We start from the raw sequence: 22,437 nt of genomic DNA, 5'->3' as shown, positions 1-22,437 counted from the left end.
TCCTGTTGCTATCCACTGACTTCACTGGAATGACATGAGGGATAAGTTTGGCCCATTTTGTCCTATGCTTAAAAACTAGTTGTGAAATGCTAAGTTAATGAGGAATTGGAACACTATTAAAAATACTCAGAAACTACTTATAAATTGCATTTATTTTTGCTGTGGTCATAGAATGCACAAAGACATTTTATCTGCAGAATAATAATGTATATCCACTACAGCATAATTTGTTGGCTCACAACCCTGAGCAGGGGTTTTATAAAACTCTCTGTTTAGGGGGCATAAAAGAGAATTTTCACATAATGTAGCTGCTTTTTAAATTCCTCTTTGTAATCTTTTAATCGAGGTGCAATACTGACCCCTTTGGCATGCCTAGCTCAGGGGTGGGCCAATAATTTTTGAAGTGGCCCTGAGCCACACTGCAAGGGCCACTGGGTCACACCAGAAGGGGTGGGGCCTCAAAAGGAAGGGGGCAGGGCCAGGATGCTTCGTGCTTCCCCAGGCACAGACCATGATTGGTCCCCTTTGCCCCCCACTTTACTCTCCTCTTTCCACTAAGCACCCATGCCCCTGGCAGTGGGAAAAGACTTCCTATGCTCCTCGAGACCTCAGGCCTATCAGGGGTATGGCAGGGGTATGGCGGAGGAAACTTTGTGCACTCTCCCCGCCCCCAGATCCTAACTGGACTGGGGGTGGGGGAGTGGCAGGGACTCCGTGGGCCGGCTCAACTCGCTGGGTGGGCTGGATCCGGCCTGCGGAGGCCCTTTTGCCAACTTCTGGCCTAGCTCATAGCTAGCCAAACAAGAAGTCCGTTTTCCTCTATTTTGCTGGTGTGAATTGGTGCAGGTCAGCAATTACTGAATATAATTATTTGATGGCTGTTTTGTGGTATATTTGGAATGAACTGGTGGGTCTTTGTCCTGTTTCCAGAAGACAGAAACCACCCTCACAATCAGTACCCTTGTTGGCAGTATTGGACAGAGATCAAAGGAAAAGCAACCAATAATCTAGAGACAAAATATAGACACATGGCTGAGCTATGCCTGACATCTACTTGTTCTGTAGATAGATGCCTTCAGTCTTCAGGGCTACACACCTCATCAACAAAACATTTATTAAAATATTAATTTAAATAGTTGTAAAGGGGTCTTTTTAACCATGCATTCATGTTCTGCTCTTTGGACATATAGGAAGGAGTGCGTGGTTAATGCGTCTCAAACACTGTGTGTATCTCAACATACACCTTCAGTGTTCTTGGTACACATCAGCCGATGCAAATTAATGTAATTGCAAGCTAATATCACCCTCTCTCACTAATCTCTGGGCTTTACAGAAAACACATGTTGGTAACACTTTTCCATGGTAGTTGTGAAAATTCCTAAACTCAAAAGAGCTTCATAAGACAAAGTTCAATAGATAATATTTTAAATTTAACAAATTAATATAGAGAAAAACTGGAATAAAAAAGGGTCACATACAAATAACATTTTAAATAAAAAAAAAGGTATTTCTTGGATAAACAAAAATATATTTAATGTGATATATTTGTACAGAGCATTTAAAAAACAGAATCTGTGGCAGGATCTGAAAGACAAAAGAAAATAATGATTAGAACATTTTGTTTGAAGAATGAAAATATAAATAACTTAACATTGAATTGTGATTATGATATTTACCAAAGTTTAAGCATGAACTCTAGCAATATGATACAATGCCACTTAAACTGGTATCTGTAAGAAAAAGGCAAAAATGACAAGCACTGTTATTTTATTATTTACATATATATAAATAACATTTTCTATCACTATAGTAGATTTGCACCTGTAGATGTTCTGCCTTTATCATGAAGATGTCATGCTATATTGCAATTTTGATGTGTAAACTTGAATATAAGCATTTAACACACATGTACATATCACCTTTTGGCTTACAGGGACAATGTCAACTTAAATTGTTTAAAACAGAAACATTCTTAAAATATTCAATTTGTGATAGAGCTTCTTTTAAATAGAACACCTTATCATAAAAATTCCTTTAAAAAAACAAAACTTTACAAACGTTTTTATCTTGGATGTTTGTAACAATCTTTTCAGCAAGACTGAAACTGATTATACTAAAATGCACAAAAAAACCCTGGAAGAATATTTGTAGTAAATTATTTTTTCATTACAGTAATTTTAGGTGTAACTATAAAAAACGAACAAATGGTCTGGTAGCACTTTACAGACTAACAAAACCATGTAGATGGTATCATGAACATTTGAGGGCATAGCCCACTTCTTCAGATGACCGGAGTTTTTAGTTTAGGATGTGCAGACCCAAAATAAATAGGAGAGAAGGCGGGGGAGGGAGGGAAAGGAGGGAATCAGTAAGTATCTGAAGATTTGGTAGCTAAAACGAAGCAGATCAGAATCAAAGTCAATTGATAGCATCCTTCCTGACATAGGAGTCTACACAAAGAGCTGTTTGCACCTTCTATGACTATTAAGTTGATAGTGCCCCAACCATCCTTCATCACAATTGAGTCCATTAGCATGTGAATTGAATTTGCGGATGAACTCTAATTCCAAAGTTTCTCTGTGTATCTGGCTAGTAGAACTGGTTTGTGACAAGACAGCTACTTGAAGATCTGTTAAACAATGTTTAGGAAGATTAAAGTGTTGCCCAATAGGTTTCTGTATGTTTTCTTTACGTATATCTGATTTGTGTCTCTAGCTTCTATCCCAGACACATTTCTCAGTCTACTGTATACAACCAAGCCCTAAGGTACAACCGGATTTGCTCCAACCCCATAGACAGAGATAATTACCTATAGGATCTTTACAGAGCATTCCTAAAACTGAAATACCCACCTGGAGAAGTGACAAAACAAATTGATAGAACCAAAAAATTATCCCAGAGATGAACTACTTCAAGACAGACCCAAAAGAGAAAATAAAATAACTCTATTTGTTATTACCTATAGTCCACAACTCAAGACCCCTCCAGCGCATTATACACAATCTACAACCCATCTTGGAAAATGATCCCTCACTCTCAGAGGCTTTGGGAGAAAAGCCTGTTCTCGCTTACAGACAACCCCCCAACCTGAAACAAATTCTTTCCAATAACCATGCCATACAGCCACATCATAAGCATCCAGGAACCCAACCAAACACGATGCCATCTCTGCCCACAGATCTATACTAGTGAATTCATCACTGGAGCCAACAACACAAGCTACCAAATCAAAAGGTCATTTGATTGCACATCCAGGAATTTGATCTATGCCATCAAATGCCAGCAATGCCCCACTGCTATATATATTGGACAAACTGGACAGTCTCTGCAGGAAAGAATTAATGGACACAAATCAGATACACGTAAAGGAAACATACAGAAACCTATTGGGGAACACTTTAATCTTTCTAATCACTGTTTTAAACTATGGTCCCCAATGCGGTGCCTGCGGGCGCCATGGCGCCCGCTGGGGCATTTATGGGTACTCGCCTAGTCTGCATTAGGCACACCCTAATGCAGGGGCAGACTGGCTTGGCGGGACAGAGCCACTGGGCTCCGCACTCCTGCACCGGAGCCGGTAGGGGCGCTGCTGGCACCTACGGCCCTGCCAGAAGACCCCACCGGGCCAAGGGACTCTGACGAGGAGGCCGGCAAGCTGACCCTAGCCCGGGAAGGTACCGGACTGGGGGAAGGGAAAGCAGGCATGGCTGTGAGAGGCGCGAGCATGCGCTGTCAACCCAGTTAGAGCCAGGGCTGCACTGGGGGTGAAGTTACACGTGGCGCACCGGAGGGGGTGGTGCGACGTCGCTGTGGCGTTGTGGCACCATCTTTTAAAATGGCCAGATGTGGATCGGGGAAGGAGGAGGAAGGAGATGTGCCGAGTAGTGTGTGGGGAAGCAGAGCCTGGCTAGAGGTGGGACGGCGGTGAGCGCACCTGGCGGGGCAGTCGTGTTGTGATGGGCCGGGGCTCTGAATGCCGAGCAGCCCAGCTCCAGGTCTGGCACGTGGTCTGGAGCCCAGGCTCCAGAGACTTCTGGGGCCCGATTGCAGCAGACTCCAGCCCTGCAAACTGGAAGGCAGAAGGGAGGGGAGGGGAAGAATAGGGGGAAAGGGTGGGAGAGGAAGGGGCTTGTGCTGATGGGAGGGGGGCAGGTCAGGAGAAGAAAGGGGAAGGCACCAAGGGACAGGGTGGAGGAGATTCAGATGACAGGGGGGGGGGGGGGGGGCAAGTGGAGACAACGAGGAAAAGGGCAGGAGGGGAGGTGTCAGTGGGAGGGAGACAGGGTGATGCTGGGAGAGGAGAGGGTAAGGGCATTGGGGGATAGAGTGGGGAGGTGCTGGGAGAAGGCTTGAAAGAAGGGGTGGGCATGAGGAAGGTGGGGATGGAGCAAGTCATGTGTGAGGGTACAGGGGCATGAGGGGAACGGGGGCAGAGGGTGGTGAGGGGGTGGGCATCAGGGAAAAAGGGGGCAAAAGGGGAAGAGGCAGTAAGGGAAGGGGGAGGCACCAGGAGGGTGCAGGGGTAAGGGAACGTGCAGGTGCCAGGGGATTCTGGGGGTGAAGCAGAAGGGCAGACACCTGCAGGGGAGGGACCAGCACCAGAGGAGAGAGGCAGGGCAGGTGTGTAGAGGGAGGTGTTAGGAGAGGGGATGAGGAGGGGTAGCTCACATGATGAGAGTGAGGCTACTGAAGGAGTGGGCACAGGGGGGAGAGAAGGCTGGTGGAGGGGGGCAGGTCTCAGGAGGGCTGAGGGCAGTGAGAAGGGCAGGAGCCAGGACAGCAGAGGAGGGTGAGAAGTTGGGGGGCAGCAGGCACCAGGGGAGCTGATGGAGCAAGGGGAGGAGGCATGGTGGGGATGGGGAGTGTGAGATTTAAAGGTCCCATGATTTTTTTGGGGGGGAGGGTGCTTTTTTTGCTCAACAACATTTGGACATCTCCCCGCTTTTTATTTATGCAGAATTTCGTTTAAAAATGAATTACAACATAATTAACATAAAATTATCCAACTAAATTAAGTTTCTATCAAATTTACCCAATTGACATTTAATATGAAAATAGCAAATTCACATGGTAAGGTGAAAGAGTAATTGCCGAATAATTTAATTAATACCTTTTACATGTAAAATTACCTTTTTTATCTTATAGATTCATATATTAAATATGATGTTTTTCGTATTATTTAATGTACAAATACAAAATAAGCCTTGAAAAATTGTTGGCACCCGCCACACTCTTCTGAAAACATGAATGTGCTATTGGCCACAAAAAGGTTGCGGACCACTGGTTTAAAAGAGCTTCAAGTGGCTGTCTTGTCACAAATCAGTTCTACCAGTTCTAAAGTGCTACCAGACCATTTGTTGTTTTTTCTGTAGAGAGAGACTAATTCGGCTACTCCCTGAAGCTATAAAAAACTACAGAGTTTTCAGATAGAAATGTAATTTCTAAGTTGATAGTGTTCTTTAACAATTTGGTGTACTATGCTCAAGTAAAAGAGAGCTAGCTTTTTGCCCTTTTTCTGTCTAATTAAGTAAGGAAACATGTTGGAGGTTTTTGCTGAGCCAAACATATGAATTCCCACAATTTGCATGAGTTAGCTGACTGTTAATATTCATTCGATAATTTAAAATAATGCTTTATTCCTTGCACAGCTAATACATAATTTATTATTCTATGACTCACTGATTCAAATTAATCTCTAGAGTAAAGAAACCAAAAGAGCAAATAAAGGGGTGAATTTCACCCCTCAGGTTTAGGTAAATGAAAGTGGTACTATCCTCAGTTCAGCCAGAGCCAATGGAGGGGAAGGAGGTGAGATTTCCGGTCTCAACATCAAAAGAAGCTCAAATTTAGATACTTGTTAATTTTTTGGCATTAAATAAGTTTGGCAACTTGATTTTTATGAACTAGAAAATCATTTGTTAAATAAAAATACCCAAATTATGTCTCTTTTTTGGTGCCTTATTTTGTTTTCATGTGTTGTCATTTTTTAATTATTATTATGGCTAGGGGCCTCAAAATCTGGAAGTGTCCTGAGCCTCTCTGGACCTCTGAGAGCATCTGAGTTCAACAGTACTGTTTGTTCTGAAAGGAGAAGATGAAGCACAGGGAAATGCAGGGGAAAAGGAGACCTTTCCAATCTCTGGTCTACCTCTTCTCCCCTAGCAATTATCATTGTCTGGCACAGTTAATCTGAAAAGAAAACTTTTGCTTTGCAGTGCACCAGATGTTCACCTTTCCCAACAAGAATACCTTGTACTCATGATGTACGAAATTGTCTTAGGTATACAAATATGTATAACTTGAAGTTGCTTTGGACAAAATACCTCTTGTATTATACATTCAAATATCAATTATAATGTCACAGTTTGCTGGATCAGTGTATCTTATTTTGGTGTATGTATCATTCTTGTATGTAAAATTAGAAATATGGAGTACGGAATGATTTATAGTTTTAGAAAGCTATTGAGAATATTTCCAATGCTCTGGCAATCTTAACGATCAACTTAATGGCCTATAAACAGCCTTGTTTTGTCTTAAGTTTCAGTAGTGGTTGGTCATGGAAAGACATGTGACCAAGTCAACCATATAATTTTCCATGGTGTGGGGGAATTCCACCCAAGAAAAAGGTCTATGTAAGCTGGGAAGCTAGCAGGCTATTTATCTTTGGCTGATATGACACATCCAAAAGGATAGCCAGGGATCCCAGGGAGAGTAAAAGATCTTCTCTGGCTTGAACGTTTGCTTGAAATGAGAACAGTGTTGGGCTAAGTTTGCAATAAGCTTTAGTGTATTAATACTAGGCATGCATTTTATTTTAATTCTGTAACTTACTTTGATCTGCCTTTTTTCACTTGCAACCACTGAAATCCTACTGTTTGTACTTAATAAAAATACTTCTTATTTGCGATCAAACCCAGTGTAAATAATTGTTCGGGGGGGGGGGGGGGGGGCAGAATCAGTGTGCACGTATTTCTTTCATTATAGGACACTTACCTGAATGAGCTTTCAATGTGTGAAACTCTCACACAGTGACAAAGAGATCTATTTGGGGTTTTGATACCATCTCGAGGTTGGTTTCCTGGACACTGTGCCCTTGAACTGCATTTCTCCCAGGGCTGAAGTGATTCAGCGTCTGCATTGCTCTTAGGGAGAAGGGGGGTGGTTATCTCAGCTCTGGGCCTTGCCTGGGGGAGACCAGAAGATCTGCCCCAGTAAAACAGGGTGGTAAGGAGCCCCAAAGAGAAAGAAGGTGAGTGTTAGTGGCTTTATCAGCAGACTGGGAATCAGCCTAAGGGGTTTTCTGTGACTGTATCTCATCACAGTCATATATGAGTGTGACGGGGCGGACAGGCCCCGCACTGATGAGCAGGGGATAGCCCAGGCCCAGCTGGCAGAGAAGGCCCCGCCCCTCCAACCCTGCTGGGCATGCTCCCAACAGCGGCTGGGTATAAAGGCCGAAGGAGCCCGGCAGTCAAGGAGGCCCCTGGGCGAAGGAGGAGCCGAGGCCGGACCAGTATTCTTGCAGCCGCTGGGTCCAGAATCGCCGCCCGCACCGGGCCCTGACACGGAGGACGCAGCTGCCGACCCAGGGCGGCAGGAGCGCGCCCACAACCCCGACAGGTACGGCCTGAGAGGCGAAGGGGCCCGGGGGGACCAGGGCGCGGTAGGAAGCAGCCCAGGGCAAGGGAAACAAGATTTGGCTCGGCGTGTATCGGCCGGATCCCCCGCCGAGCCGGCAGGAGCCACAGACCCTGCCTAAAGGGCCCTGGGCTGGGACCTGGTGGAGAGGGAGGGCCCGGGTCTCCCTACCACCCATTTTCCCCTACCCTGGACAAACAAACCCCGGGCCAGGAGAGGCTTCTCAGAGCGGCTAGGCCTCTCCTACCGTATTGGCCCTGATAGAAGGGCCTGGACTTTTGCATTGAGACTGTAGTACCGTATTGGCCCTGATAGAAGGGCCTGGACTTTTGCATTGAGACTGTAGTACTGTATATGCCCTGATAGAAGGGCCGGGACTTTTGCGTTGGGACTTTGGGGGCTGTACAGGCCCGGTAGGAGGGGGCCGAGCCCCTTGACGGGGGCGTACCCCGACAGCCCTGATAGAAGGGCGGGACTTTTGCATTGAGACTGTAGTACCGTAGAGGCCCTGATAGAAGGGCCGGGACTTTTGCATTGAGACCGTAGTACCGTATATGCCCTGATAGAAGGGCCGGGACCTTTGCATTGGGACTTTGGGGGCTGTACAGGCCCGGTAGGAGGGGGCCGAGCCCCTTGACGGGGGCGTACCCCCTGACAATGAGCATTTTATCTCCTGCAACACAGGTTGGCCCATAAATAGTTCAGTTTAAACACTAGTTAGAAGTATTCTAATTTACCTTTTTGTGGACTTCCAGTCTTCTCCAATTATTAGTATATGCCATTCACATACCATTGGGTATCTGGAACATGTTACTTGATACTCAGGTGTCTAACACATGGGTATCATCTCATTCAGAATCAAAGTTCTAGAAGGAAATAAAAGAAAGAAAAGGGTAACAGCTGACTACATCTTACATAACATTCAAATAGTACAAAATATTTTCCATATGTGTTGCATTAGAATTGTTGTGGTACTACTGTACAATATACCCACAATAATTAATAATAAATAACTTCAATAGCAGAACACCACCAAGATTGTAGACATAAGCACCTAATTCTAACAATAGCAATCACCAATTTTTTACTACATTACATAATATCTAAATTCTACTGGTGGATTTATACAAGCATGCCTGTACCAAATTTGTCCTTAGACTATATTCACTGAGAATGACAATGGATTCTAAACTCAGAATTCTAGATTCAGAAGTGTTTTACAGTCATGGCTTATTGACCTATTTGCTGCACAGCATGCCACCAAGCGGCAAATAGAAATGTTGATACAAACTTGGTCTTTTGGTTCTCTACACCAGAAGTTCCATATGCTCAAGTCTGGCTGAGAAGTTTTATCTGTATCCCTGGTGCCATGTGTAGTAGGCGCAGGGATCTTATCATGAGCAAGAAATGAAGGTTGAAAAGAGTCCAGCTGAAGAACTAGTATAGCACTCTGTATGGGTCAGAAATGTTCTGGGGGGGAAAGAAACTCAAATAAAAAGGATGAAATTTTATGAAGACTTTGTGCTACCCCTCCACAAAATCCTATGCTCTCCTGAATCCTTATTGTGTAGGAACACAATTGAATGGCTTAGAGGAGCTAGGTTTACAAAACATCAGAAGCAATGAGCAGTCCTGTGGCATCTTAGGGTATGTCTAGACTACAGGGTTTTGTCGACAGAAGTTTTGTTGACAGATATTGACGACAAAGCTTCTGTCTACAAAGAACGTCTAGACTACATTAAGTGGATCGACTAAGCGATCTGCTTTGTCGACAAAGAGCATCCAGACTGCCGGACACTCTGTCAACAAAAGAAAGCACCCGGAAGTGCTTCTGGCAGGTCACAGGGGCAGCCTTAAAGCCCAGGCACCGCTGCATGCTCTCTGCAGAGACGCGTGCTTAAAGGGATCCTCCTGGACAGCTGTTGCTCTGCTCCTGCTTCTGGCTTGCCTGCCAGCAAAGCTGCTGCAGTTTTGCTCTGGTTGCCCTGCTTCCTCGGACACCACAGCAGTTTATTTTCTGGTTTGGTTTCTGGCTTGTGTTTGTTTGTTTGTTGCCTTGTTTGGTTGTTTGGTTGTTCTTTTGTTTGTTTTTTTGGCTTTTTTGGGCATGGAGCCTGAGCTGCCCCTGGGCAGGTGCTGGCCCCACACTGTGCTGCTGGAAGTTCTGCTGCGTGCTCAGGAGAGCATCATGACCTTTGCGGCAGAGCTGGATCCTGAACCCAACTTTGAGCCCCTCGCTCAGGCTGCAGCCCTGCTGCCCATGCCCCTGAACTTATTTCTGGAGAGCGAGTTTGGAGGCTGGACACCAGTTCTGACTGGTGGGACCAGCTAGTGCTGCAGCAGTGGGACGACGACCAGTGGCTCTGAAACTTTTGGATGCGGAAGGGTTCCTTCCAGGAGCTCTGTGTCTGGCTCGCCCCTGCCCTGCAACGCCAGGACACCTGCTTGCAGGCTGCCATCCCCCTGGAGAAGCGCATAGCCGTTGCCCTGTGGAAGCTGGCCACCCCTGACAGCTACCGCTCCGTGGGACATCAGTTTGGCGTGGGGAAGTCTACTGTCGGGGCCATCTTGATGGAGGTTAAGACATCCTCGGGGGACAGTACAGGGGGATGGGGGCGGGCGGAGATGGGGGACAGTCAGGACTAGGCACAGGGAATGGGGGATGGGGTGGGAGTGGTGGAAACCTGCCTGGCCTTACCCTGTGGGATACAGGGGACATGGAGGGGTTGCCTGAGGGGGGCTCTTGAGGTCCGGGGGGGGAGGAGGAGACCTCTCATCAGCTGATCCAAGTCCTCTAATGTCCTGTTCTGCGTGTTTCTATTTGTCCCTTTCTGCTGGTGGTGATGGCCATCAACTCGGAGCTGCTTCACAGGACCGTCTACCTGGGAAACCTGGATGCCATTGTGGACGGATTTGCAGCACTAGGATTTCTCAACTGCGGTGGAGCACTCGACGGGACACACAGCCCCATCCGCACACTGCCCCACCAAGCAGCACAGCACATTAACCAAAAGGGCTACTTTTCCATGGAGCTGCAGGCCCTGGTTAACCACCAGGGACAGTTCACAGACATTTGTGTCGGGTGGTCAGGCTGGGCACATGATGCCCACGTATTCCGGAACTCGCACTTGTACTGCAGGCTGCATACTGGGTCCTTTTTCCAGGACAGAAACTTGGCAGTGGGGGATGTGCAGATGCCAATATACATTGTGGCCGACACAGCCTACCCCCTTATGCCCTGGCTCATGAAGCCATTCACGGGACATTCAGGCTTGCTACCAGGTGGAAAGCGCCTTTGGCCGTCTGAAGAGCAGATTTAGATGCCTGCTCACTCGGCTGGACATGGGGGAACATCCCTGATGTGGTTGCAGTGTGCTGTGTGCTGCACAAGCTGGTAGAGAGGAAAGGGGAGGCCTTCCTCCCTGCGTGGGGGGCATGGGCTGATGTGGAGGGGAAGCACGTTGAACAGCCCCGGACAGCTGCCATCCGGCAAGCCCACCAGTTGGGACTGCAAATCCAAGAAGCCCTGAGGGAGCAATTCGCCCACAGAGTCTTCCAAATGTGGGATTGCCCCATGCCCCTGGTGCCTTCCTTCCCAAAACCCCTCCCGGCCCCACAGTCACACAATCTACTCCTTCCTCACACTCTGAGAACAGAGACAGGTGTGGGTGGAAACATTTCAACTGTTTATTGCACTGTTGCTTTTTGGACAAAATAAAATAACTCTTTTTTCAGAGAAAATAAACTGTTAGCAAACAAAATAAACTGCTTCCCTCAGTTACTCTCACTGGTGGGAGGGGGGAATGCCAACCAGGAACAGGGGAGGGAGGCTCAGGGCTGAAGGGGCTGCCTGGAGGAAGAGCCCCTGGCAGTTTGGCTGCGGAGGCCTTCTCGCACCCGGCTGTGTGTGCAGGTTGTGACAGCAGGGGGCTGAGTAGGAGGTGGGGCTGTACCTGGGTCTGGGATGGCAGAGGTTGGGGGGGGGGGGCAGAGGTTGAGCGGGGGTAGGGACTGGGGGGGGCAGACTGAGGAGCAGGAGCAGGACCAGGCACAGGACCGGGGAAGGCCATGGCAAATTTATCCAGCAAGTGCCAGCGCCACTCAGCCTCTGCCTCCAGCCTCCTGTCCATTAAGTCCTGCATCCATTGCAGGACTGCGATGTGCTGGCGCACCAGGTCTAAATAGGTGTGCCAGTGCCGATGGGTTCCCTGTGTCCATCTGGGTGGTGGGGCAGGTGTTGGCGCCTTACTCCTGGTCAGCTGGTCTGGCTGTGGAGGACAAGAGGGAAAAGTCGTCAGTCATGCATGCTCACACTTTCCATGAGATTACATGCCCTCCTTCTTGTCAGCAGGCAGTGCCTGTCCTAGGGTCAGAGGCTGCTCATGTGCATCTCAGTAAGGCACGGTGTGGCCAGGCCCACAACCATGGCCTCCCTAGAGTCCAGAAGGTGTGCAGGCCACCATCCTCCCCCCCACACACCCATGGCCGAGCAGCACAGACAAGTGTCAGGCCATGGTTGGGGTTCCCGCAGAGTGCTGAGAGGCCTGCAGCTGTGAGGGAATCCCTGCGTCCCCGACCCATGCCTACACCTGGCATCACTGCCTGCAGGAGCACGTGGTGCCTAGAAGCTGTGCAGGTGCAGGGGTAGGGCGGCCCTCCCTGAGGGCGGCCATGGGTGTGTTCCCCTTCCCCCCGGCTGTGATCAGCATGACATGTCACAGCACTGCACCATGCCCTTTGCTCTCGCCTGCCCTGCCCTGTGTGGTGGGGGACCCTCACAGCACTCACCTGACGTTTCCTCCCTGGTGTCCGAGGTGGTCTGCGAGGCCCCCTGAGCGTCAGCGCCTGGCTCCTGGGTGCTGTCTTCCTCCTCCTCCTGGAGCTCCTGGTCACCTGGCTGTTGTTGTGGCCACTGCTGACCGGGGTCTCCAGCCCAGACTCCACTAGCCACTTGGGAGGCAGGGGTTCCCCTGCCCCCAGGATCTGGTCAATCTCTTCATAATACGCACAGTGGTGCGATGCTTCCCCAGAGCGGGAGTTCCGCTCACAGGCTCTAACATACTCCTGCCGCAGCTCCTTCACCTTTGCCCTGACCAGCTCCAGTGTGCGGGGGTGGTGAACTTTTGTAGCCAGGCCTTCTGCCAGTCGGGCATAAATGTCTGCATTCCTCCTCCTGCTAGATTTCATGGCCTGGAGGGACTCCTCCTCAGTCCAGAGCCCCAAGAGGGCTTTTATCTCTGGCCCAGATCAGGAGGGTGCCTGCTGTTTTGTTCCCCTGGCTTCCTGGGGTGATGTGTCCCTGGAAGGGCCAGGGGGGTCTTGGGGGGATTATCCCTGTGACATGGCTCCTACTAGGCTCACCAAAAATGGAGCAGCACAGTCAGGGTCTGCTCAGGAGCTGGCTTGCTGCCACAGTGCTGATCTTGGGTGCCTGTGCCTTTTAAAGATGACTACAGGCAGGAACGAGAGAGTGGAAAGCAGTGGCAGAAGTGTCCACCAGGAGTTCTTCCTGGAGACCTTTACTGTCGACACAACTTCTCCCCTGCATCCACACTTAGCTTTTGTCAACAGAACTCTGTCAACAAAGGCGTTATTCCTCGTAGAACGAGGTTTACAGCTGTTGACAAAACTGCTGAGCTTTGTCGATGTTATTTCGACAGAACTCAGTGGCAGTGTAGACGCAGGTATAGTTTTGTCGACAAAAGTCCACTTTTGTTGACAAAACCCTGTAGACTAGACACACAGTTAGGCTATGTCTAGACTACATGGCTCTGTCGACGGAGCCATGTAAAATAGTTTATTCAGCATAGGCAAACTGGAGCAGTTGACAAAGGCTTCCCTTGTTGACTGCAGCGCGTCTAGACTTCCCCGCTGTGCCAGATCAGCTGATCATAGGCACAGCACGGCGGCCATGTTTATTTTAATGAAGCGGGGATTATTTTACATAGCTCTGTCGATGGAGCCATGTAGTCTAGACATAGCCTTAGAAACTAACAAATATATTATATCATGAGTTTTCATGATAAAACCCACTTCATCAGATGAACTGGAGTGGAAATTACAGAATCCAGGGTATATATAACAGCAAAAGCAGTTATTTGTCAATTGTAGGACCAGTGGTAGTAAATCTAACTAAGTCAGGCTGGATGTGTCCCATTCATGGCATTTAATGTGGAAATACGAATATCAAAGGCAGGGGAAATTGTCTTTGTAGTGCATTATCCAGTTAATTTTATTCAAGCCCAATTTGCTAGTGTCAAACTTGTAAATATCTGTCTCCCTCTATAACTGAGTGATAAAAATCCTTTGTAGAAGAATGGCGACTTTTAAATCTATTATTGAATGTCCAGGCAGGTTAAAATGTTCCCATACAGTGTTTATGTATGTTCCCACTCCTGATGTCTGATTTGTGTCCATTTATCCTTTGTGGTAGAGACTGTCTGATTTGGCCAATATACATGGCAGAGGGGAATTCCTGGCACTTAGACTCATAGACTCATAGAATCCTAGGGCTGGAAGAGACCTCAGGAGGTCACTGATTCCAGCCCCAAGCAGGATCAATCCCAATTAAATCATTCCAGCCAGGACTTTGTCAAGACGGGACTTAAACTTTTAGGGATGAAGATTCCACCACCTCCCAAGTAACCCATTCCAGTGCTTCACAACCATCCAAGTAAAATAGCTTTTCCTAATATCCAACCTAGACCTCCCCCACTGTTACTTGAGATGTATTGCTCCTTGTTCTGCCACCCGTCACTACTGAGAACAGCCTCTTTGGAACCTCCCTTCAGGAAGTTGAAGGCTGCTATCAAATCCCTCCTCACTCTTTTCTTCTGCAGACTAAATAAGCCCAAATCCCTCAACCTCTTCTCGTAGGTCATGTGCTCCAGCCCCCTAATCATTTTGGTTGCCCTCCACTGGGCCCTCCCCAATGCGTCCACATCCTTTCTATAACGGGGGCCCCAGAACTGGACACAATACTCTAGATGTAGGCTCACCAATGCCAAATAAAGGGGAATAATCACTTCTCTAGATCTGATGGCAATGCTCCTCCAGGTCATTAATAAAAATGTTGAAGAAAACCAGGCCTAGAACCAAACCTTGGGGCACTCCAGTTGAACCTGACCACCAGCCAGACATCGAGCCGTTGATCACTATCTGTTGAGCCCAACAGTCTAGCCACCTTTCCAGCCACCTTACAGTCCATTTATCCAATCCATACTTCCTTAACTTGCTGGCAAGAATACCGTGGGAGACCGCATGAAAAGCTTTGCCAAAGTCAAGTTATATCACATCCACATCCAAAGTCAAGTTATATCACTAGTTCATAGAACTAGTTACCTCAACACAGAAGCTAACCAGGTTGGTCAGGCATGACTTGCTCCTGGTGAATCCATATTGATTATTCATGATCACCTTCCCCTTTTCCAAGTCCTTCAAAATGGATTCTTTGAGGCTCTCCTCCATGATTTTTCCAGGGACTGAGGTGAGGCTGATTGGTCTACAGTTCCCTGGATTGGAATTCTTCCCTTTTTAAAATATGGGTGCAACATTTGCCTTTTTACAATCATCTGGGACCTCTCCTGATCTCTATGAGTTTTCAAAGATAATGGCCAAAGGCTCTGCAATGAAATCTGCCAACTCCCTCAGGGTATGTCTACACTAGCCACCCTAGTTCGAACTAGGGTGGCTAATGTAGTCATTCTAAATTGCAAAAGAAGCCTGGGATTAAAATATCCTCAGGAGTAATGGTAGTTCGAATTAGGAGCTTTAAGTCGAACTACCTACTCCGTGCTGCGTGTAGCCGCGGGCAGGGAGTTCAAACTACCAGGCATTTAAAAATGGAGGCGCCAGGGAACATGCAAATAAAGCCCGGGATATTTTAATCCCGACCTTCATTTTCAAGTTTGAATGACTACATTCGCCAGCCTCGTTCAAACTAGGGTGGCAGTGTAGACATACTTTCAGTACCCTTGGACACATTAAATCCAGCACCATGGATTTGTGTATGTTTAGCTTTTCTAAATAGTTCTTAACCTGTTCTTTCTCCACCAAGTGCTGCCCACATCCTTCCCATACTACGTTGCTTAGTGCAGTACTCTGGGAGCTGACCTTGTCTGTGAAGACAGAGGCAAAGGAAGCATTGAGTACTTCAGCTTTCCCCACATCATCTGTCACTAGGTTACCTCCTTCATCCAGTAAGGGCCCCACCCCCTCTCTGATCACCCTCTTATTGCTAACATGCCTGTAGAAACCTTTCTTGTTACCCTTCACATCCCTTGCTAGCTGCAATTCCAGTTGCATTTTTCACCTTCCTCATTTCTCCCCTGCATTCTTGAGCAATATATTTATACTCCTCCCTAGTCATCTGTCCAAGTTTCTACTTGCAAACTTTCCTTTTGTGTTTAAGCTCACCCAGAATTTCACTGCTAAGCCAAGCTGGTCACCTACCACATTTGTTTTCCTTACTGTACATCAGGATAGTTTATTCCTGTGCCTTCAAAAAGGCTCCTTTAAAATACTGCCAGTTCTCCTGGACTCCTTTTTCTCTCATGTTAGCCTCCCAAAGGATCCTGCCCATCCGTTCATTGAGGGAGTCAAAGTCGCTTTTCTGAAGTCTAGGGTGTGTATTTTGTTGCACGCCTTTCTTCCTTTTGTCAGGATCCTGAAAGTAACCATCTCATGATCATAGCTTTCCAGGTTGCCACTCACATCTACTTCCCCTATTAGTTCCTCCCTGTTTGTGAGCAGCAGATCAAGCAGCGCATGGCCCTTGATTGTAAAAAGAAGTTATCTCCAACGTTTTCCAAAAACTTAGTGGATTCTCTGTGTACTGCTGTACTGGTCTCCTAGCAGATGTTAGGGTGAGTAAAGTCTCCCATGAGATCCAGGGCCTGTGATCTGGAAGCTTCTCTCAGTTGTCCAAAGAAAGCCTCGTCTACCTCATCCATCTGATCTGGAGGTCTATAGCAGACACCAACCACATCATCGCCTCTGTTGCCTCTAAGCTTAACCCAAAGACTCTCAACAGGCTTTTCTCCCTCTATATACTGGAGCTCTAAGCAATCATATTGCTCTCTTACATACCGTGCAATTCTTCCTCCTTTTCTCCCCTGCCTGTCCTTCCTGAACAGTATATACCCTTCCATGACAATGCTACACTTATGTGAGTCTTCCTATCACCTCATAGCTCTTTGACTGGGCCAGGGCTTCTAATTCTTCCTGTTTGTTTTTTAGGCTTCTTGCATTTGGTTATAAACAACTTAGATAACTAGCTGTCCTACCTTGTCCATGTGAATCGGGGTCCTCCTTTGTTGCTCCTTCCTCCTTGCGTTTCTTCCCAGTATCCCACTTCCCCACTTACCTCAGGGCTTAGGTCACCGTACCCTGACAAACCTAGTTTAAAGCCCTCCTCACTAAGTTTGCAAACCTGCCTATGAAGATGCTCTTCTCTCTCTTTGTTAGGTGGATCCCATCCTTTCCTTGCAATCCTTGTGACTGGAACTGCATTCTCTGGTCAAAGGAATGAAAGCCCTCTCTCCAATACCACCTGTGCTACCATGCATTTACATCCAAGATTCGATGATACCTGGACCTTTTCTTTCAACAGGGATGATGGAAGACAACACCACTTGTGCCTCAAACTCCTTGATCCTTTTCCCCAGTGCTATATAATCTGCAGTGACCCACTCAAGGTCATTTTTGGTCATATCATTAGTTCCTACATGGAGAAGTAGGAATGGGTAGCGATCCAAAGATTTCAATGGAAGACTCTCGGAAGACTCTTGATCACATCCTGAATTCTAGCTCCTGGTAAGCAGCACACTTCTCAAGATTCACAGTCTGGATGGCAGATGGATGACTCCGTCCCTCTTAGGAGGGAGTCCCCAAATACTACCACCTATCTTCTCTTGGGGGCAGTGGTCATGGAAGTTATTGACATATATCACATTAGAGGATGTGCAGTTGTATGAGTCTCTGATGTTGTGGCTTATGTTGTTAGATCTTGTGATGTTGTTGCTTGTTTAGATATGTGGACAGAAATGGCAACAGGGTTTGTTGCAGGGATAGGTTCCTGTGTGAGTGTATCTGTGGTGTGGTATGTGGCTGGTGGTAAGTGGGCTGTCTGTAGGTGTGAACTGTGAGAGTGAGAGTGAGAGATCATTTTCTATGACAGGTTGTAGGTTGTCAATGATGAACTGGAGGGGTTTAAACTGGGGGCTGTAGGTGATGACCATTTGTGTTCCGTTATCTTCCTTGTTGGGCCTGTCTTGAAGTAAGTGACTTCTGGGTACTTGTCTGGCTCTGTCAATCTATGTCCTCACTTCTCCAGTTGGGGTATGTCTACACTACCCCGCTAGTTCGAACTAGCGGGGGTAATGTAGTCATCCGCAGTTGCAAATGAAGCCCGGGATTTGAATTTCCCGGGCTTCATTTGCATGAAGCCGGCCGGCGCCATTTTTAAATGCCAGCTAGTTCAAACCCCGTGCCGCGCAGCTATACGCGGCACAGAGTAGCTAGTTCGGAATAGGCTTCTAATCCGAACTAGCTGTACGCCTCGTGGCTTCTAATCCGAACTTGCTACTCCGTGCCGCGTGTAGCCGCGTGGTACGGGGTTCGAACTAGCCGGCATTTAAAAATGGCGCCGGCCGGCTTCATGCAAATGAAGCCCAGGAAATTCAAATCCCAGGCTTCATTTGCAACTGCGGATGACTACATTACCCCCGCTAGTTCGAACTAGCGGGGTAGTGTAGACATATCCTTGGGTATTTAAGTTTTAAGAATGCCTGATAAAGATCTGGTAGGTGTTTGCTTCTGTCTGTGGGATTGAAAGCAGATCTGGTTGTATCTTAGGGCTTGGTTTTGGACAACAGATCATGTGATGTGTCCTGGATGGAAACTAGAGGCATGTAAGTAAGAATAGTGGTCAATAGATTTCCGGAATAGGGTGGTGTTCATGTGTTCATCATTTAATTGTACTATAGTGTTCAGGAAGTGGCTCTCTTGTGTAAACTGGTCCAGGCTGAGGTTGTTAGTGTGTGTATGTGTGGGGGGAGGCAGGGGAATTGTAGAAATCTCTGTGGAATTCTTCACGGATTTCCTTCCTGTAGCTCTGAATGATGAAGATGTCATCAATATAGCATTAGCAGATGAGGACAGGAGCTGAGGTCAGTCATAAAAATGGTGGCATATAATGGGGCTATGTGGTTATCCACAGCAGTGTCACTAACTTGAAGGTATAAACTGTCCTCAGATCGCAAATAGTCATGGGTGAGTTAAACTTCTGCACTTTATCAAAGATTGCAAAGCCAAAGTTGAACCAATTTTTTATATCAGCGTACAAAATCCATGCGATTTTGTCTAAGTTTTCCTCTGCACCACTTGTTCCCAAAACCAAAAGTTTGTCAATATCAAGTCTTCTTAACAACTCCCCCAATACATATGTATAGCCAACAATCCAGCAGACTTAAGGAACCCTACAATAATTAAACTAGTATTCATATGGAATGGAGGAAAACATTCAGAAAAGAGTAAATTTTCCAATTCATTATGGAAGAATTACATACTTTTCTACTAAATCCTAACCTTTTTATACTGGTAAGTTGCTTGAAAAATACTGCATAATTTAATAAACAATTATCTCTTTACTTTAGGGTCCCTTAGAAGAAAGATATAGAATGGATATTTTCTATTAAATGTTGTATTTTTCCAGTAATGCCTACAGAGCCCTATTGGTTTAATTCTTATTAAATTCTACAGGACTCTCCCCTAACAAGTTTTAATTTTCCTAGAGATTGTTATAAACAAGGAGTAAAAGTATGAGAGACTACCATGAATATTTTTGGTTTATTATGTAAGTGTGAGGGAGTGGAGAAAGGAGAGCTCAATGTCTCCATGGTTAAAGAAAGCCTCTGAGACCAGCTACCCCTCTTCTTTACCTGCAAGGAAGGACCTGCAGGGAAGGAGCCTTGCTCAGCTTGGGGCTGACTAGGAAGGAGGCAGGAGCTCAATTTAGCAGTCTATAGACATGAACCAGAGCCTGTCCACTTAGCAGCTCTGGGAGTAAATAAGCTGCCCCCACTAACCTTCTGGGAAAAGGGGGGAAACCTACTGAGAAACCCCAACTAAGGAGAATCTGAACTCTTCAGGCCACAACCCAAACTTAAGGACTTGCGTAGAGAATGGTTTGCAGTTCCTGGGCCAGGAACATGGGGGACAATGCCCCCCACTTTCCACCCGCTTGTAGTGACCTAGCCACTAGGCTACTCAGCCACCAGAGAACTGGTTACAATAATTTGAGTGATATGTTTCATTTTTCTTCTCTCCTTAATGTGAAAAAGTTACCTGTCTCTGTAACTGGTGTTCTTTGAGATGAGTTGATCAGTCCATTCAATGTGAGTGTGTGTGCTCGCCACATACACCAGTAGATATAGTGTACTTAGATTTCCGGAAAGCCTTTGACAAAGTCCCTGACCAAAAGCTCTTTTGTAAATTAAGTTGTCATGGGATAAGAGGGAAGGTCCTTTCATGGACTGAGAACTGGTTACAAGACAGGAAACAAAGGGTAGGAAGAAATGGTAAATTTTCAGATTGGAGAGAGGTAACTAGTGGTGTTCCCCAACGGTCAGTCCTAGGACCAATCCTATTCAACATATTCATAAATGATCTGGAGAAAGGGGTAAACAGTGAGGTGGCAAAGTTTGCAGACGATACTAAACTGCTCAAGGTAGTTAAGACCAAAGCAGTCTGTGAAGAACTTCAAAAAGATCTCACCAAGCTAAGTGACTGGGCAACAAAATGGCAAATTAAATTTAATTTGGATAAATGTAAAGTAATGAACATTGGGAAAAATAACCCCAATTAGACATATAATATAATGGGGGCTAATTTAGCTACAACTAATCAGGAAAGATATCTTGAAGTCATCGTGGATAGTTCTCTGAAGACATCCATGCAGTGTGCAGTGGCAGTCAATAAAGCAAATAGGATATTATGAATAATTAAAAAAAGGATAGAGAATATCTTATTGGCCTTATATAAATCCATGGTACGCCCACATCTTGAATACTGCGCACAGATGTGGTCTCCTCATCTCAAAAAATATATACTGGCATTAGAAAAGGTTCAGAGAAGGGAAACTAAAATGATTAGGGGTTTGGAACGGGTCCCATATGAGGTCAGATTAAAGAGACTGGGATTTTTCAGCTTGGAAAAGAGGAGACTAAGGGGGGATATGATAGAGGTCTATAAAATCATGAGTGGTGTGGAGAAAGTGAATAAGGAAGTTATTTACTTGTTCCCAGACTATAAGAACTAAGGGCCACCCAATGAAACTAATGGGCAGCAGGTTTAAAACAAATAAAAGGAAGTTCTTCTTCATATAGCACAGAGTCAATCTGTGGAACTCCTTGCCTGAGTAGGTTGTGAAGGTTAGAACTATAACAGGGTTTAAAAGAGAACTAGATACATTCAGGGAGGTTAAGTCCATTAATGGCTATTAGCCAGTATGGGTAAGGAATGGTGTCCCTGGCCTCTGTCTGTCAGAGGGTGGAGATGAATGGCAGGAGAGAGATCTCTCTATCATTACCTGTTCGGTTCACTCCCTCTGGGGCACCTGGCATTGGCCACTGTTGGCAGACAGGTTACTGGGCTGGATGGACCTTTGGTCTGACCCAGTCTGGCCGTTCCTATGTTTTTATGTACCAGTGCCAGAAGATTTTCCCTCAGCAGTATCTACAGGGGACCAGCTCCAGAGCCCCCTGGTGAGACATGCACATATTGCTCTATACAGGTAGCTTCCAGGCTCCCTTCCTTCCTCAGTTTGGGTATGTCTACACTACAGCGCTAATTCGAACTAACTTAGTTTGAATTAGTTAATTCGAACTAAGCTAATTCGAACTAACGGATTCAGACTAAAAAACTAGTTCGAATTAGCGTTTTGCTAATTCGAACTAGCATGTCCACATTGAGTGGACCCTGAACTGGGGTTAAGGCTGGCCGGAAGCAGTGCCGGCAGGGCATCAGATTAGGACTTAAGAGCGTGGAGCTGCTGTCTCAGGTTGGCCGAGGGCTGTGCTTAAAGGGACCCGACCCCCACCCCAGACAGACAGTTCACAGGGGTGCCCCGTTTGCAAAGCAGTCCTGGCTTGGAGTGCCCTGAGTGCCCACACCGGGCACATCACAGCACTCGGCCATCAGCCCAGCTGCACTTGCCGCAGGCTGCCATCTGGGGAGAGGGGGCAATTGGGGGGCTGCAGGAGAGCTTCCACCCCCAGAAGCCCGCAGAGCCAGCCCAGTCCTCCCCATCAGGGGCTCGTACCCCATTCCTCCCTCACCTCCTTCCACTTACCCTTCCCTAGCCCCCCTTCCTGATGTACAAAATAAAGAAAACATGTGGTCAAAAACAGAATCTCTCTTTATTGAACAAAACTTGGGGAGACTGGGAAAAGGAGGTGGGAGAGGGGACGGCAACTACAATGATCAGGGGTTTGGAACAGGTCCCATATGAAGAGAGGCTAAAGAGACTGGGACTTTTCAGTTTAGAAAAGAGGAGACTGAGGGGGGATAGGATAGAGGTCTATAAAAGCATGAGTGGGGTGGAGAGGGTGCATCAAGAAAAGTTCTTCATTAGTTCCCATAATAGAAGGATTAGAGGACACCAAAGGAAAGGAATGGGTAGCAGGCTTGAAACTAGTAAGAGAAAGTTGTTCTTCTTCCCAAAGCAAATAGTTAACCTGTGGAACTCCTTGCTGCAGGAGGCTGTGAAGGCTACAACTAGAACAGAGTTTAAAGGGAAGT

The 22,437-nt window shown here is 46.7% G+C and overlaps 1 protein-coding gene and 1 long non-coding RNA gene across 3 annotated transcripts in view; both read right to left on the bottom strand.

Annotated features, from left to right (window-relative positions):
* Window positions 1-22,437, bottom strand: part of TMEM266 (transmembrane protein 266) — a 260,119-nt gene that overhangs the window by 89,807 nt on the left and 147,875 nt on the right. The gene's annotated exons all lie outside the window — the stretch shown is intronic.
* LOC106732231 (uncharacterized) lies at window positions 1,175-8,365 on the bottom strand. 2 transcript variants are annotated; one of them, XR_012895801.1, is made up of 4 exons: window positions 7,827-8,365; window positions 6,994-7,142; window positions 1,677-1,730; window positions 1,175-1,584 (listed from the first exon to the last, which is right to left on the bottom strand). It is a non-coding gene; the product is annotated as an uncharacterized LOC106732231 (long non-coding RNA). The 2 variants fall into 2 exon arrangements; XR_012895802.1 differs by having other exon boundaries at window positions 7,842-8,365.

This window comes from Pelodiscus sinensis, chromosome 14 (genome assembly GCF_049634645.1).
Source record: "Pelodiscus sinensis isolate JC-2024 chromosome 14, ASM4963464v1, whole genome shotgun sequence".
Taxonomy (NCBI): Eukaryota; Metazoa; Chordata; order Testudines; family Trionychidae; genus Pelodiscus; species Pelodiscus sinensis.
The sequence above is the reverse complement of the archived record's forward strand: the minus strand, read 5'-3'. Positions and strand labels throughout refer to the sequence as shown.